Genomic DNA, 6,188 nt, shown 5'->3' with positions numbered 1-6,188 from the left:
AAATCTATAATATATAATCTATATAATTATGTATTTATATAATAATATATCCATATATATTATATATTCTAATATATATTATAATATTTATATCATATCTATAACTTCTTAATTTTTAATTCATAATTATATAATATATCTATATTATAAATATATCATATATAGTTTATCTCTACTATAGATATTATGTGGCTATAATTTATATATTTATATATATCTATATACTATTATCTATATATCTATAATACACACATATATCTATATTACTAATATAGATCTTATAATCTATCTCTAATAATACTATTATAATATATTCTATAAATTATATATATAAATATATTAATAATCCTTAATTTTTGGTAATGAGACTGAGACTGACACAGCTGTATTTCATTCCCCATAACGACCAGTTTCTGGACAAGAGGCAATTTGAAAAAACTTTAAATGATACACAAAACTGATTTTTTCCATCCCTAATTCAGAATGTTCCGGAGGAAACTGTCATTGGATCTGTTCCATTGAAACAGAAGTTAGAATCCTACTCCAAAGTAAAGAGGAATTACGGACGCTGTCGAGAAGACACCTGCACATCCTTGAAATGATTTTATTTCATATCTATCCTCAGCCAGTGCAATTTGTTGTCATCACGGCAATCGACAAAACTCACTCGGTGTCTATTCAGTCAATCACATTAGATAAGCATTAATGAAAAAAACACTAGCAACATTATTTACCTAGGGAAATGATCACTACTTAAGGCACCGCAACAAATGACCAAAGTTCGTCCAAATGAATATCAGCCCTTTCAAGGTCAAGGCACCACGACGAGCTGCGGGGAAAGCCAGGTAGAAATACTACGTCACAGATCTTTCTTTAATTAATGCGGTGCCTTGGGTACGAGAAGTTAACAGTTCCCCCTCTCCTTGAACCTCGGCATATTTTATTCAAAACTGATCAAAGTTCCATAAACGCTTGTCTCATTGATAGAAATGACAGTAGTCAAATCTATTATTGAATTTCACACAAGGAAAATGACAGCATCCACATTTATTATCAAATTTCACACAAGGAAAATGACAACAGCCACATTTATTATCAAATTTCACACAAGGAAAATGACAACAGCCACATTATTGAATTTCACACAATGATTTGACAAAGCATACATTTATTATCAAACTTTCACTAGAAAATGACAACAGCCACATTTATTATCAAATTTCACACTAGGAAAATGACACCAGCCACATTTATTATCAAATTTCACACAAGGAAAATGACAGCATCCCCATTTATTATCAAATTTCACACAAGGAAAATGACAACAGCCACATTTATTATCAAATTTCACACAAGGAAAATGACAGCATCCACATTTATTATCAAATTTCACACAAGGAAAATGACACCAGCCACATTTATTATCAAATTTCACACTAGAAAAATGACAGCATCCACATTTATTATCAAATTTCACGCAAGGAAAATGACAACAGCCACAATATTGAATTTCACACAAGGAAAATGACAACATCCACATTTATTATCAAATTTCACACAAGGAAAATGACACCAGCCACATTTATTATCAAATTTCACACAAGGAAAATGACACCAGCCACATTTATTATCAAATTTCACACAAGGAAAATGACACCAGCCACATTTATTATCAAATTTCACACAAGGAAAAATGAACACCAGCCAGATTTATTCTTAATCAAATTTTCACGCATGGAAATGACAACAGGCCAAACAATATTGAATTTCCCCAATGAAAATGACACGATCCTACATTTATTTTCACAAACTTCACATGAGGAAATGACAAACATTTCCACATTTATCAATCAAATTTCACCAGGAAAATGACACCAGCCACATTTTTATTATCAAAATTTCAACCTAACAAGGAAAATGACACCAGCCCCCACTTTAATCATCAAATTTCACAAAAGGAAATGACACATCCACATTTATTATCTAAACTTCACACAAGGAAAATGGACAAACCAGCCAAAACATTTGTTAATTTCCAAATTTCAACACAAGGAAAATGACAACTCCACATTTCTTATTCACTTCAAAACCCAGGAAATTGACAACAGCCAACATTTATTATCAATTTCACACAAGGAAAATGACAACATCCACATTTATTATCAAATTTTCACCACAAAGGGAAAACTGACAACCCATCCACAATTTATTCTCAAATTTTCACACAAGGAAAATGACACCAGCCATAATTTATGATCCAAATTTCACACAAGGAAATTTTGACAACAGCCACATTTATTATCAAATTTCACACAAGGGAATAATGACAACACAGCACATTTATTATCCAATTTCACACAAGGAAAATGGACTCGTCACCACATTTATTTTCAAACTTCACATAAGGAAAATGGACAACATCCACATTTATCATCAAATTTCACACAGGAAAATGAACACATTCACATTTATTATCAAATTTCACACAGGAAAATGACACCAGCCACATTTATTACAAATCAAACAACAAAAGGAAAAATGACAACATCCACATTTATTATCAAATTTCACACAAGGAAAATGACAACAGCCACATTTATTATCAAATTTCACACAAGGAAAATGACAACAGCCACATTTATTAATTCAAATTTTCCACACCAGAAAAATGAACAACTTCCACATTTATTTACAAAAATTTCACACAAGGAAAATGACAACAGCCAGATTTATTAATCAAATTTCACACAAGGAAAATGAAACCAATACCACATTTATTACAAATTTTCCACAAGGAAAGGTGGACAACAAGCCAGATTTTATTATCAAATTTCACACAAGGAAAATGAAAACAAGCCACATTATTATCAAATGTCACATCAACAGCCCCCCCAAAAATAAAATTGACAACAGCACAATATTATCAAATTTCACACAAGGAAAATGACACCAGCCCAATTTATTATCAAATTTGGGGTACACAGATTTACAAACACACAAGGAAAATGACAACATCCACATTTATTATCAAATTTCACAAAAAGAAAATGACAACAGCCACATTATTGAATTTCACACAAGAAAAATGACAGCAGCCACATTTATTATCAACTTTCGCAAAAGGAAAATGACAGCAGCCACATTTATTATTAAATTTGACATAAGGAAAATGACAACCGCCATATTTTATTTTTGAATACCGCACAAGGAAAATGACAACTAATTAAATTTCACGCAAGTAAAATGACAGCATCCACATTTATTATTAAATTTCACACAATGAAAATGACAGTAGCCACATTTATTATTAAATTTCACATAAGAAAAATGACAGCTTATTAAATTTCACACAAGGAAAATGACAGCAGCCACATTTATTATTAAATTTCACACAAGGAAAATGACAGCAGCCACATTTATTAATAAATTTCATACAAGGAAAATGATAGCAGACACATTTATTATTAAATATCACACGGAGAAAATGACAGCTGTCACCTTCATTAAAAAATTTCGCGTAAAGAAATGACAGGAACCACATTTTTAATTGAATTTCACGCAAGGAAAATGGCAGCAGCCACCTTTATTGGAAAATTTTGCATAAGAAAATGACAACCACCTTTATTATTAAATTCCACAAAAAGAAAATGATAGCAAAACTTCGTGCAAGGACAATTAAAGCAGCCATATTTATTAGAAAATTTTGTGCAAGGAAAATTATAGCAGCCATATTTATTAGAAAATTTTGCACAATAAAAATGACATTAGACACTTTTATTCATGAATTTGGCGCTATAAAACGACAGCAGCCAGCTTATTAAAAAAATATGTACAAGAAAATTGATAGCCACTTTTACCAGAAAGTTTTTGCACAAGGGCTATTGACAGCAGCCACCTTTATTAGAAAATTTCGCGCAAGAAAAATGACATAAGCCACCTATATTAGTAAATTTCGCGCAAGAAAAATAATATGAGACTCCTTTATAAAGGAATTTTGCGTTGCGCAAGGAAAATGACAACAGCCACTTTTATTAGAAAATTTCGGTAAAGGAAACAGGACAGCAGTTCAATCACCGGTCAGGAAAGGGAAGAACAAAAGTAATGACAGCAATCCGCTTTCTTGGAAAATGGCGTTAAAAAACACTGAACTGCATTCCCTTTTTCGGAAAATGGAGTTGTCAAAAAGTGACAGGAATCCTCCTTTCTTAGAAATGATCGTGAAATGAAAATGACAGCTGGGGCACCCTCATTGAGGAATAGTACCATCCTTGAAACATGACAGCAGTTAGTTCCTTTTCTTGAAACATACCTTGCAAAAAGTATGACAGACAGCACTCCCGATTGTTTCGAAAAGGCCCGAAAGGAAAACGAAAACAGTCCCATCTCTTGGAAAATATCGTACCGGAAAAATGACAGAAATTCCTTTTCTTGAAAAATGAATGAAGAAATAATGATTAAAAGCGGGAGCTGACGTGGTGGGGCATGGTAGAAGGGATGTAGAAAATCACTAAGATAAAGTACGAAGCACTGAATGTAAAGCTGGTAAAAAATGACCTTTAGTAATGTCTGCTGTGCACTGAAGGAACTATAATAATAATAATAATAATAATAGTAAGAGACTCTTGGAAAACATATGGAGCAATCCGGTATCACACAACAAACATGCAACAGGGCTTCAGGAAGTCAAGGAAGAAGAAACGGAGAATAAAACAAAGATTCACAGAGATCACGACAGACACAGTCAGACACCAACTAAAGAAAATGCCAAACTGGAAAGCCCCAGGTCCCGATGAAGTCCATGGATACTGGCTCAAAAACTTCAAGGCCCTACACCAACGAATAGCAGAACAACACCAGCATTGTATCTCAAATCACCATGCACCCAAATGGATGACCACAAGAAGAACATCCTTAGTACAGAAAGACAAGAGTAAGGGAAATATAGCCAGTAACTACAGGCCCATCACCTGCCTACCAATAATGTGGAAGTTACTAACAGGTATCATCAGTGAAAGGCTATACAACTACCTAGAGGAGACAAACACCATCCCCCACCAACAGAAAGGCTGCAGAAGCAAGTGTAGGGGCACAAAGGACCAGCTCCTGATAGACAAAATGGTAATGAAGAACAGTAAGAGAAGCATGGCATGGATAGACTATAAGAAAGCCTTTGACATGATACCACACACATGGCTAATAGAATGCCTGAAAATATATGGGGCAGAGGAAAACACAATCAGCTTCCTCAAAAATACAATGCGCAACTGGAATACAATACTTACAAGCTCTGGAATAAGACTAGCAGAGGTTAATATCAGGAGAGGGATCTTCCAGGGCGACTCACTGTCCCCACTACTCTTCGTAGTAGCCATGATTCCCATGACAAAAGTACTACAGAAGATGGATGCCGGGTACCAACTCAAGAAAAGAGGCAACAGAATCAACCATCTGATGTTCATGGACGACATCAAGCTGTATGGTAAGAGCATCAAGGAAATAGATACCCTAATCCAGACTATAAGGATTGTATCTGGGGACATCAGGATGGAGTTTGGAATAGAAAAATGCGCCTTAGTCAACATACAAAAAGGCAAAGTAACGAGAACTGAAGGGATAAAGCTACCAGATGGGAGCAACATCAAACACATAGATGAGATAGGATACAAATACCTGGGAATAATGGAAGGAGGGAATATAAAACACCAAGAGATGAAGGACACGATCAGGAAAGAATATATGCAGAGACTCAAGGCAATACTCAAGTCAAAACTCAATGCCGGAAATATGATAAAAGCCATACACACATGGGCAGTGCCAGTAATCAGATACAGCACAGGAATAGTGGAATGGACGAAGGCAGAACTCCGCAGCATAGATCAGAAAACCAGGAAACGTATGACAATACACAAAGCACTACACCCAAGAGCAAATACGGACAGACTATACATAACACGAAAGGAAGGAGGGAGAGGACTACTAAGTATAGAGGACTGCGTCAACATCGAGAACAGAGCACTGGGGCAATATCTGAAAACCAGTGAAGACGAGTGGCTAAAGAGAACATGGGAAGAGGGACTAATAAAAGTAGACGAAGACCCAGAAATATACAGAGACAGGAGAATGACAGACAGAACAGAGGACTGGCACAACAAACTAATGCACGGACAATACATGAGACAGACTAAAGA

Source organism: Macrobrachium nipponense, chromosome 8 (genome assembly GCF_015104395.2).
Source record: "Macrobrachium nipponense isolate FS-2020 chromosome 8, ASM1510439v2, whole genome shotgun sequence".
Classification (NCBI taxonomy): Eukaryota; Metazoa; Arthropoda; class Malacostraca; order Decapoda; family Palaemonidae; genus Macrobrachium; species Macrobrachium nipponense.
Note: the sequence above shows the minus strand (reverse complement) of the source record.